Source organism: Vulpes vulpes, chromosome 2 (assembly GCF_048418805.1).
Source record: "Vulpes vulpes isolate BD-2025 chromosome 2, VulVul3, whole genome shotgun sequence".
Taxonomy (NCBI): Eukaryota; Metazoa; Chordata; class Mammalia; order Carnivora; family Canidae; genus Vulpes; species Vulpes vulpes.
Window position 1 is genome coordinate 114,100,410 of NC_132781.1, and position 12,807 is coordinate 114,113,216.

Consider the following 12,807-nt stretch of genomic DNA (forward strand, 5'->3'; position numbering starts at 1 on the left):
ATCACAGGGTTTTTAGGAGAGTGAAACTATTCTGTGTGATTTTATAATGATGGATAACTTGCCATTATTCGTTTGTCCAAACGCAATGAATGCACAACACCAAGAATTAACCCTAAGGTAAACTCTGGAGTTGGGGTGATGATGGTGTGTCAGTGTAGGTTCATGGATCATAACTAGTGTTTCATCTGGTGGGGGATGTTGATAGTGGGGGAGGCTGTCAGGAGTGTGCGGGAAATCTCTGTACCTTATGCTGAATTTTGCTGTAAATCTAAAACTGCTCTGAGAAATGAAGTCTATTAAAAAGAAAAAACAACAACAATCCAAAACTAGACATTGCTTCTGAAATCAAAGAGCTTACATTCAAGTGGGGGGGGGGGTGGATATAAAAAGATAAAATTAGAGTAGATTGCAATTTAGCAAGTATTGTGATACAAATGGGTACTACAGAACAATGCTTCTCAAACTGTGATGAAGAACCAATTTAAAAAAAAAAAACAAAAGCAATTTCCAATACCTATTAACACTAGCAGTCTCTTTATTACCTTCATTTTTGAAGAGCTATTTGTAAACTGTCAAGTATTCTATGCATATTGCTTGTTATTTGCCACTAATCTGTAATGCATTCCTTGTTAAAATGAAGATACTTATTCACTCCACCTACCTTCTACTCTGGAGAACAATGAAATTGCAGTTATGAAATGCTGCGGTGTCCTTTTAAGAGAATGTTGTCTTATAAGAATAAGCTGAAGTACATTTCAAACAATGGCTCTGATCACCAAATAATCTTAAGAGCTCACTAAAAATTCACCACATAAAGTCAAAGCTTGGCATTTGCAAGAGATATATCCCATAATCAAATGCTTCTTTTTCTTTTTGCCATTTTTTTTTCCTTCAAAGAAGCAAAGTTTCTAATCTCTTCACATTTTGTATGTGTATGATGAACACAGAAAACCCCCTTTGGGATGTGTATAATGAGCAGTGAGCTAGGTTCATTAAATGAGTGAGTGCCTGGCTACTGTATCTGAAGCTGCTGCAGCTGGCCAAAATTCACAAAGTCATCCATGTCACAAATAAATCTGAGTGGGCCAAGGGCCTCACATCTGGTGGGTTGCACAGTCTTTCTGTGTGAGCAGAACTAATAATACTCTAGACATATAGTACTTTAGTATATAAATCCAACCATTTGTCCAGATCATATTCCTCACTGAATGATACCCACAACAGTGGAATACAGGCACAGTGGAGAGAGAAATGAAGAAGAAACTAGGGGGCCTGGGTCCTAGTTACACTTCTTCCCCTCATTAGACAGGTAACTTTGATCTCTTGCCTTAATTTATCTGAGCCTTAATCCCCTCATCTGTTACGAGAGAGGACAGACCACTTGATGACTCAGAGCTCTTTCAGCTTTCAAAAAGAAAGAAAATAGATCAACTAATTTGTTCACTGATTTATTCATTCATAGTTGATTTATCCATTAACTTTTTCAAAAGATACTTATTGTGAGTGTTATATGCCAGTTACTGTGCTACTCGTGGTCCCCAAATGGGAAGGCAGTATGAAAAAGACACCCTGCCCCATGCCTGTGCACTCCCTTCTTCCTGTGGGGCTAGAATTCACTAACCATGGGGAAGTGATGAGAGATAGTAAGGGATGGATAAGGGAAATCCTCTGGGCTTCACCACATTTAATGCATTTAGTTAGAACAAGGGCTCCTCAACCTCAATGCTATTGATGTGTTTGTGTGGGGGCCGTCCGTATGTTGTAGGTTGTTTAGAAATATCTCTGGCCCCAATGCACCTGATGAGAGTCACACCCTCTCCCTGACATTTGTGACAACCAAAGAGGTCTCCAGACATTGCGAAATGTTCCCTGGAGTCAGACCACCCTGGTCTGACCAGTTATGTAGAACCACCTAAGTGCCCAGCACTGTGCTAGATGCTGCAAGTCAGAATGAAAAGACATGGGCCTGGCCTTGTGGAGTTTATGCTAATGTGCTCTTTCTAGAACTTCAGAGTGTTCCTAGTAAGTGGAAGCCTCAGAGTACTGAGCCCTACCTACAAAGCTTCTATTACAAGTGGGGCTGGGTGGGGCTAGAGTATTTGCATTTCTAGAGTTCCCACATTGATAGTGATGCTCAATGAGAACCCCTGAGCTAGTGGGTTCCCATCTTGTTGGCTAGGTGGGTGTCCACTGCAGTTATGGGTGACAATACGGATGTTCTCTTTTCATGCAGTAAAACTACTGTTCCCTGAGAATCAGAGTGATCTGTGGTTTTTAAAATGAAGCAATGGACCCCAGATGGGCTACTAAACCTATAATGAATTTGACATGTACCAGGGAGAAAAACAAGTAGAGGATCTCATAACCTAGAACAATGACAAATGTTGGTCCATTTTATAAATTAATTTTGACCTCATTCTGAGTTACCAGATTAATAGGTCAGTTAAGGAGCTAGTGTAGGAACCTAAATAGTATCTAATTTCATAGTTTCCATGGATTCTCACCTCTAATTCCAAATAAGCTTTTAAAACCTACTCATTTCTAAGTTAGGGATATTTCTCTCTGCAGCAAGGTTGGGGTGATTCCCCTAGACTCACATGCATAGATCCATTCAAGATCATCTGACCCTACTCTGCCTCTTTTGTTTCCTTCTGGTCTCTGTCCCTGGTCCATCCCATCCCCTTCTCTGCAGCACTCTTCATGCGATGAGTAGTAACCCAGAGCAGCATTGCTTGTCACAGCTTACACAGGGAGGATTCCCTGTACCTTATTCTGTACAAAGCTCTTAGCTCATCTGTGGACTGAACATTGCTATTTCCGTTTGCTGTGGTGATACTACTAAATACTGTATTTTCTTTGAAAAGTGTCACACACACACACACACACACACACCCTCAGGAGGAAGTGGGGTGTGGTATCAGAGCAGCACTGGGAAGGCAGAGATGTTTTGCTACTGGTATACTCAAGAGTGAAAGCCTGTGTTGCCATTTCTTGTTTTTTTTTTCTGTCTCTAATGCAAAATCCTCCTTAACTGGCCATTTCACTTTACTAACATGATAAAAGGGCAAGGGAGTAGAGTTCAGGCTCTCAAAACCTCCTTCTTTTGTCCAGCATTGTGCTTTGTATATAGTAGGTAGGTTAAGCAGATGCTTACTGGGCAATGGCAAAAGGTTGATGTGCATGTTGCTTCTTTCCTTAACCAGTAGTTTAGGTATATAACATAGTCCATTGAGCAAGTTATCATCATTGGTAACTCATTTTCATCGGGGAGATTTCTTTTTTTTAGATTTTATTTATTAATTCATCAGAGTCAGAGAGAGAGAGAGAGAGGCAGAGACACAGGCAGAGGGAGAAGAGGCTCCATGCAGGAATCCTGATGTGAAACTTGATCCCGGGATTCCAGGATCAAGTCCTGGGCTGAAGGCAGGCACTAAACTGCTGAGCCACCCAGGGATCCCTCCTTTTTTAAAGATTTTATTCATTGGGGAGATTTCTAAGGATACTCTGGGAAAGTCTGAAGTGATTCCACCAAACACTATTGTAAGCATTTCCCATAAATTAATTAATTTAGTCTCCATGACACCTCTATGAAATAAATCTATTATTTTCCCTATGTTACGGATATGGAAACATAGACACAAAGAAATGAGGTCATTTGTCTCATACTATGCAATTGTAAAAGCTGGCTTTTATTCCATGCCAGTGTCATTTGCACATCTGTGAGTTCATCCATGTGTCTCCCTCCTCTTTGTCTACTGCCCTGCAAAGGCTGGAAGAAAGTGGACTGTGTGTCCAGGGACTTCAGCTTCACCTTCTCAGTCAAAGTGCTCATTGAACAGAGTGCCCTGGGCCCTGGCTCTGATTGAGGCAGTTGCATTTCCTCACTGAATATCTAACTGCCAGAAAGAACTTTTACTCTTGTGCAGTAGGAAGATTTCAAAGCATCCTGTGTCTCATGAGAGTCCTGGGTTGACAAGAAGGTGGAATCACAGAGAAAATAGTCTCTTTCCCCCTCAATCTGGTTGAGATATAAATGACAACTTAAAATTAGACATATTTAAGGTATATAACTTGGTGATTTGATGTACCTATACATTGTGAAATATGAGCACTATCAAGCTAATTAACATATCCACTTCATAGTTACTTTGTGAGTGTGTGTGTGTGTGTGGTGAAGATCATCTTTTGACACAGGGACAGAGCCTTAAATTAAATTTGCTTCCTACCTGAGGCAGCATCTTTGGACTCAGTAAGAGATTACCCTAACCGAGGTTAGAAAATGGTGCCAAGGAGACCAAGTCCCTCCCAACTTTATGTAAAGCAGCTTTGTTCTAGACCCTGGCCATGTAAATCCCCACTCATCCCAACCTGCCATCTCTAATATCATGAATGACAGAAGCAGGGAGGTGAGATAGCACACACTGGTGACGTCCTGGAGATGTTACCCAGTTCAGCAGCGTTGACTTCACTTCCACACAAGAGCTTTTGTTATTCCAGGAAACTTAAACTCCAATTATATTAGCCACTTTTTCATAGCGATGGGGTAGAAAGATCATTAAACCACAGGTACTGACAAAGAGGAACATTATTTTAGTACCTAAGGTAATTAAGCAAGTACGCAGCATGGAGGCTGCTGAGAAAGCCCATGCGGATGCTCGTAACAGTCCTTTTCTAATTAGGGGCTGGTAAAGCAGATGGAAACCACTCTGTGGGGAAATCTCCATGCTTTCACTTCCTTCCTGACCTAACCTTAAAAGGCATTTTCTAACAAGAAATAATGAACTAGTTTGGGTGGAGATGTTTAGCAACATCCAAGGCTGGAATCCAGGCTCCGCTTTGTGCTAGCTCTCTGAGTAGCTCTCAGCAAGCTACTTACCCACTCAAGCCTCAGGCTTCTTATCTGTAGGCTGGAACTAATTACACCCACCTTGTGGACTTAGAAGACTGAATAATATAAACTATGTAGAGCTCCTTACATACATGTGAATTGTAGAGGGTCCAATAAATAACCTCTCAAGGCTATGCTTATAACAAATGGAGAGAGAGATATTGGAAGTCAGAGATGGAAAAAAGTCAGCTTGAGGCTGGATTGATAGATATGGCTGAAGTGTTCAAGCAAATAGGCTGGTTTTGTTCACAGTGTCTTAGGCAATGCTGGACAATGGCCAGCCTCCCAGGACTGAGGTGAGTGGGCCCCACCCTGCTTATGGCAGAGAAGATTGGAGAAACATGCTCCTTGAAAGTCAGCAAATTCTACCCAAAAGAAAGGAGAGGCTAGGCTGGGCAGGTACAATTTATTCTCCTAAAACTTACCCATCAGATAAATCACTCCTCTTTCTGTGGGGAGCAGGGAAGGATTTCTAAATGAGGCAGTACATGAAGGAGGTCCCCAAAAAAGTGAGAAGGATTGAGAGACAGCAGTTGTACTGGAGAGGGTGGAGAGGACAGAGCATTCCAAACAGAGGGACTGGTGTACACAGCCACCAAGATGGATGGTCAAGCAATGGATTGATGGATGGTCCCCAGCAAATAGAGAAGTCAAGATATGCTAAGAGGCATGCTATGTGGGGAGGACAAGTTGGAGCCAACATAGGAGGCTCTGAAATAACAGATTAAGAAGTCATGATTTAATTCAGCAAGTACCAGGATAGTGTTCTTGAATATTGGTGTAACTTGATCAGAGCTATGCTTTAGTGGACTGTCTGTTCACATCACACATTAAAATTAGTGTCAGAATAGGAACAATGTCATTCCAGGTGTTTTGTTTTCTATATTTCAATATTTATTTTGCTTCTATATTATTTTTGGTTATATTAGGTATATCTGCTGGGATGGCATAACAAAATGCCACAGAGTGGGAGGCTCTCCTAGTTCTGGAGGCTGAATGTCTAAGATTAAGGTTGGTTTCTGGTAAGAGCTGTCTTCCTGCATGTTGATGGCACCTTCCCACTGTGTCCTCACATCATGAACAGAGAGAAATCACTGGTGTCTCTTCCTCTTCTTATAAGGAGACTATCCTATTCGATTAAGGTCCCACCCTAAGGACCTCATTGAACCTTAGTTACCTCCTAAAGATCCTACCTCCAAGTATAGTCACATAGGGCCTTAGAGTCTTAGTGTGTGAATTTGTGGGGGACACAGTTCTGGCCCTAACAGTTGGTAGAGGGATGTCTTGTTAATGTTTTCAGGTAGGAGAACAGTACTAGCTCTGTCAACAAATCCCCTTTCTCACTCTTTCTAACAGCTGGTTCAATGTTAGGCTTAGATTCTTCAGTCCTTGTAACACATACTATAGGAGGGATTTTTTTTTTAAATATTATCTTCAGGTCATGCTTATTATGTTAATTCATCTTTAAGACCATATTTGTGGACAAAAGGCTAATATTTAATCTGATGCTTTTTCAATTTTTTTTTATTTATTTATGATAGTCACACAGAGAGAGAGCGAGAGAGGCAGAGACATAGGCAGAGGGAGAAGCAGGCCCCATGCACCGGGAGCCCGACATGGGATTCGATCCCGGGTCTCCAGGATCGTGCCCTGGGCCAAAGGCAGGCGCCAAACCACTGCGCCACCCAGGGATCCTTAATCTGATGCTTTTTATTATACTACTTTGTAGAACAGTAAAACACTTTTCATTCTATCGTTCACTATTTGCCATCTTTCTTCTCTGCCTACTGCAAGGCAAGTTATGCTTAATTTATAGGTTATTTTCTACAACAGTCACTTTTACCCAAGAAACATTTCTATCTGTAAAGAAATGCAAATGCTACAGATGTCACTTAATTTGCCTGCATTTGCCTGATGTTTGACTTCCCAAACTTTAGCAGAGCTGACCCAGTTGGATGCCACTGAATGCTTTTTGTCTCATTCCCAGGTTGACTGCTGATTCATTTGTGTTCTGTCTTCTACACGTTCGAGGTGTTGATATTTCTGTAAGACCCTCCCTCTGCCACTGAGAAACCTCCTGCTAAATTATCACAATACAAATGCTGTCCGCACTTTTGTTTTTAAATAAAGAAGTATGCTCATTCTTACTTCACTTGCTGTGGAGAAAGAGAAGTCTTGGTATTTTTTTTTTAGCTGATGAGAGTTTATAGAACTTGTGTTGCTTTCTATTTCTATGGAACTTCTCTTCTTCAGCTTTTGTTATGTGGTGGCAATCCTGAACATTACTGTGAAAGCATTTGGCAGATTTGAATTGTGGTAGGTGAGTCAGTCTGGGTAAGTGGGTGAGTCAGCACCAAGGGAGTCAAGATCAGAATTCTCAGTTCAGCACTTAATGGTGTATGACCTTAAACATGCTGCTGAGCAATTATACTTGGCCATCTACCCGCATCATAGCTACTTGCTAAAGACAAATGAGATCACACTTAAAGGTGAAAACATTGAGTCATAAGAGTAAAGATTCTCTGCAAATTTAAAGTATGTATTATGATGATATTTTTCAGCTGAGGTAGCAAAAGCAAAGATTGGATGGGCATACTGACAGTCCATCATGATAAGTGCCAGCATCGAGATGACTCTATCAGAGAGTAATAAGTGCTCTAGGAGAGATACATGTGGGGTTTTATGGGAGCTCAGTGGCAGAGCACAGAGGGAGGCCACATAATTCACTCCAGATATGCTCCTAAAAGACTATTTCTACTCTCTTCCTGCCCTTTTTTGGTACAAACTAATAAAGTCAGTAAAGTCCATTGGAAAATAAATCAGAGTTGCAGTAATAATAATAACCAACATTTTTGAGTTTACTGTGTGCCAACCCCGTTCTAAGCACCTCCATGTATTTGCCCATTCCATCCGCATAGCCCTTCAAGACAAGTAATGGCACTATTACCACTTTCCAAATGAAAAAATAAGTTTAGGGGGGCTAAATAATTCCTGCATTTGAGTTCATAATGGCCTCCATTCTTTGTCTATAACAACGCCTGGAGCATTTCCCCTGTAGTGACTTCCTCTACTACTGCCTGCTGCCTAATTGGACCACAGTATACCCTTACAGGTAAAAGAAATGCATGAAGTCTTATTAAGAGATCATTTCAGAAGCATTGCTTTTGAAAATTAAGCTCCTTAGCTAAAATGCATTGAGCATCTACTACGTATCAGAGGGATTAGCCCTGGAGATGCATGGATGATGAAGGTTTGGTCCCTGCTCTCAGAGCTCACAGCCTTATTTAGAAAGACCAATATGAAGAACTACATCTAATAAAGTATTAAGGGAAAATCTGGCTGTGTAAGTGCCAGCACCGGATCTCCTCCACATGCCCATGAAGCTGAGTAAAGTGTCCCAAGGGATGTGTTAATAAAAAAACTCGCTATCACAACTCGGGTCTAGTAAGTAAGGCACCCACATGTACTCACTCTGGAGGGATTTTGCTAGATACATTGCAGAAGAAACCAGAGGAAGTTCTATAGTCCCTCTGAGTCACATCCCTCTTCTGAGTATCTGTGGTACCTCAAGAATTAATCAGGAGAAATCCTGGTGGGGCTCTGCTGTGCCCTCAGGTTTGGATGCCAAGAGCAAAAGACAAAGAGAATGTGAGTGACAGGATCTTCCCCAATCAGAAATGGGAAATGACAAGCCATGGCAAATACATATGGCAGGTGCTGTCTCAAAGCCATGCCCAGAAAGCTGTGGGGGACCTGGAGGGCCGAGGGAGGATGCTGAAGGAAGGATGTTGGAGGTGGAGGGAAGAAAGACTTTATAGAGGAGGTAGGGACTGAGCAGGAACTTGAAAGATGAGGAAGTGGGAGTGGGGTGCAGATAGAGGATGGAGTGAGATAGGAGGGCGTTCCAGAGAGAGGGAACAGTATTACTAAAAGCCCAGAGCTGTGAAACAGCTTGTCACTTTGGAGAAACCGCAGTAGTTCTGCACGGTCCTACATCAGATCCTTTGGGCTGCAGCATGGAGATCTGACTGGGAGTGAGAGGTGTCAGGACTGGGTAGAGTGACAGGTAAGCTGCAGCGATGCGGAGTCAAGTTAGGTGAGTGGAGCAGAGAGGGAAGAGGGGAGGAAGGAAGCAAACTGGCTCTGGCACAGGAGGGGAAAGGTGACATCTGCATGCTGAGCTGAGAGCCATGGTACCAGCTGCTGAGCTGGTGACCTAGAAGGGGCAGATTCGAAAGGCAAGATAGTGAGTTCTGCTTGGACCCGACAGGGTGAGGCTCCTCGGGAGCTGATCAGGAGAGAATTGAATGTGTAATTGTGTTGCTCAGAGGGGAGGTCTATAGAGGGACCTGACCACTGCACTGTCCAGAACAGCCTGGCCAGTCAGTCCTATACGCACCTTATTTGTTGTAAAGGGTGAGGCCACCATGAATGGCAAGCAAAGAGATTTATGAAATTTGCATTCCACAGACAGAGGGGGGGGCAGGTATCCCTGATAGATGCTATTACAGTGCATGTATTATTGTAGACAGCAATTCCCCTTTCTATTTTAGCACCCAGGGAAATCCCCCTTCTCCCTTACCATCAAGCTCTGAGCACTGAAGGCCAGCCCACCCAAATATTGCATGTTAATTCCACCCTTATAGGCCCTCAACATATGTATACACATATACGTCCACATAGCTGTGTGTGTTCAACAGGATTGTGGACATTTACGCTCACAACAGCATCGTATCACAGTGTATGATTCGTGTTGTCCTTGCTGGTGTTAGGTGAGAGCATTTCAAAAATATTTGCTAACTGCGCCAGTAAAAGATATTGTGTTTTATATTTTAAATATTTTACCTCTTTTTTTATTATTATAGTTTAAATCAAGAGCTGGGTATTAATGGATCCCCAAGGAAAATGCATTATCAAATTCTAATGTTATTTTTTTCTCAGCTATTTTGCTCCAAAATGCAGAAATTTTCACAAGAGCTTAAATAGCAGAGTAAAAGCTATTTATATTTTTGAGGCTCTGACATTTTCCCTTCAGTAAATTGAAGCTTCTCTTGATAACTTTAGATTTTAATTTCATATTTTATTATACGAATTCCCAGTTTCCTACTTTGTATTCTTTCATCTTTACCTTATGTGCATTTTATCTATATAACCTCTGAATTTATAGTCCATGCCTTGAAATGCCAATAGCATATCTTAAAATTTTGGTCTTTAAATGATCATATGGTAAAAATGATGGTTTTACTGATGGTTACTGATAATTCTATGAATTTACATCTAGATTTCTGGGATCACTACCACAATCAGGCTGTAGTGCAGTTTCGTCTTCCCCCCTAAACTTATTTATGCTGTATCCTTATTACACCCTGTCCACTGTCCAAACTACTGCTAACCACATTTTTGCCATACAGTTTTGTCTTTTCAAGGATGTCATATAAATGCAACTAGGTATCTTGTTTTATTAATTTTTTTAAAGATATATTTACTTATGAGAGAGAGAGAGAAAGCACAAGGTGGGGAGAGGTAGAGAGAGCAGGAGAGAGTCTCAAGCAGACTCTGCACTGAATGCAGAGCCTGATACGGGGCTCAGCCCCATGACCCTGAGATCACAACCTGAGCTAAAAGCAAGAGTTAGGTGCTTAACCAACTGAACCACCCAGGTGCTCCATATCCTATTTTAATTTGCATTTCCTAAATTGCTCCACAAGGTTGAACATTTTCCCACATACCTAGTTAGTTATTTTTAAAAAATATTTAGTATAACTTGTGTCATTGCCACTTAATTACTTGGGTCATAGGCAGCTTTTGTTTTTGATTGCTTTTACAAATTTGTGTATGCTTATTATGTAAGAATGATACTTAGCTATTGTCCTTTGTACTTACCATAGATCTTTTCCCTGTTAAGGCTTTGCCTTTATGTTTTATTATTTTCTTTAAATGTATAAGACTTACAAATAGTAATATCACTTGATCTAGTAATACTGAATACTCTAGTGATCCATTCTGATGCAATATTCCTAAATTTAAAAAAATTTGAAAAAAGGTGCTAATCATAGCACCTTTTCCATATTTATATTATGGAAAATCTGGAAACAGTCCAAATATGTAACTATAAGACTTTAATAAAGCAGATCATGGAGCTGCCCCTCATTAGAATATCATGTAAGAATTAAAAAGATGCTTACAAAGATGACATACTAATGGACAATTGTTATGATAAAATGTTAAATTAAAAAGCCAAATATAATCTCATAAACACTGTATGAGCATAGCATCTAGGACAAAACCACAAAACCTGTTAATTTTAAAATACTAGAAAAAAAATATTAGAGAAAATGCCTTGAAACAGTAATAGAGATTTGCTTCTGCTGGTGGAAGGAACTATGAAGAGATTTTTTTACCAATGTTCTGTATTTTTCTTTATTTTTCATAGTGATCACATTGCAGTCTATACAGGAGGGGAAAATGTTCTGAGTAACTCAGGAATCAAATGCTTCCTTTTGACTTAAAAATGCACCCCTGAGCAAACAACATGATACGTTCAGTGCACAGATGACAATTCTGTCTTCTAGATGTCAAAATGTCAGATCACGTCACCGTGACTAGACCTTTAAAAAGAGAGGCAGTGGCTTGGCTATCCAACAGATGCATGCATTGGGTAAACTGCCAAAATGTTCAAGTGTGAGGGGCTGGGGCAAGCAAATCTGGACAGCTAGTGAGGTAGGAAGTCAGCTAATATCTAAGCAAGGCATGCAGGAGGAGGGGGGCTTCCACTATGACTCTCCCATACCGTACCAGAACCCTGGTCACCCTAGAGGTTTCCGTCTACTCCCCAGACAGACTTTCCCAGGTGCATGTTGAGCTGCTGCTGCTAATTCTGAACCCTGCCTGGAAATAGCAGAATGACACATTCGTCACGAAAGGTCACAGTGCTTGTAACTCAGGCTTTATGAGTCAATGATCCTTCCAGGCTCAAATCTGAATTAATTACTTACCTTTCCTTGCATTGAGGAAATCTTCAGAGCATCCATACGTGGTAAACACTCTCATAAATGAGGATAGTTCTTGGTGATCTTTCCAGATTAGTGCAGAAATATAGGCTTGTCCAGGAGACCTACGTGACCCTGGAAAGGTGGTTCTCTAGGAAATTTTCTCCAGAGGGCTCTCAGTCATTAGCCTGAGAATCCTAAAACTAGGAGGATAATGGGGCCCCTACAGACACATCTAGAAGTCACGTAACAGGGATCCCTGGGTGGCGCAGCGGTTTAGCGCCTACCTTTGGCCCAGGGCGCGATCCTGGAAACCCAGGATCGAGTCCCACATCGGGCTCCCGCTGCATGGAGCCTGCTTCTCCCTCTGCCTATGTCTCTGCCTCTCTCTCTCTCTCTCTCTCTCTCTCTCTGTGACTATCATAAAAAAAAAAAAAAAAGATTTAGAAGTCATGTAACAACTGTTTCAGCTGTGTGACTTATACAGAATGTGTTTCAGAGACTAAGAACACCCGGAAAATATGATTGTATAACCATATCCTTTAATTAAACCTGCTAAACTGTGGGAAACTGAGACTTCCTTAGAATCTGTGAAGTTAATAGCAGTTGTCAAGAGCCCCTAATCTGTCTCGATGGGTTCAAAAAATACCCAAAGACCATGAGCATTTCAGAGAACTAGCGGTCTTTAATGGCTCTGCTGGATTTGAGATTACCGGCCCCAGATTTCTAGTTATGCATTGGTGCTCACGTATGGGCTCTTATTATTCTGAGGAGTTGTCTTTCTTTAACAAATATAGAAAGGACAGCTCATACTTTGCTCTTCTTATCTTTGGCTTACTTAAGAGAGTGAGGAAAATTAGGGAGGAGAAAACAGTTCAAAACGAATCAGAAGAAGCAAAGAAGTAACTTTTTTCACTGGATACCAGATGA

At 41.2% G+C, this 12,807-nt stretch overlaps 1 protein-coding gene across 3 annotated transcripts in view; it reads left to right on the forward strand.

Moving 5' to 3' along the window:
- Positions 1-12,807, forward strand: part of PRKCQ (protein kinase C theta) — a 173,126-nt gene that overhangs the window by 34,875 nt on the left and 125,444 nt on the right. The window lies entirely within an intron of this gene.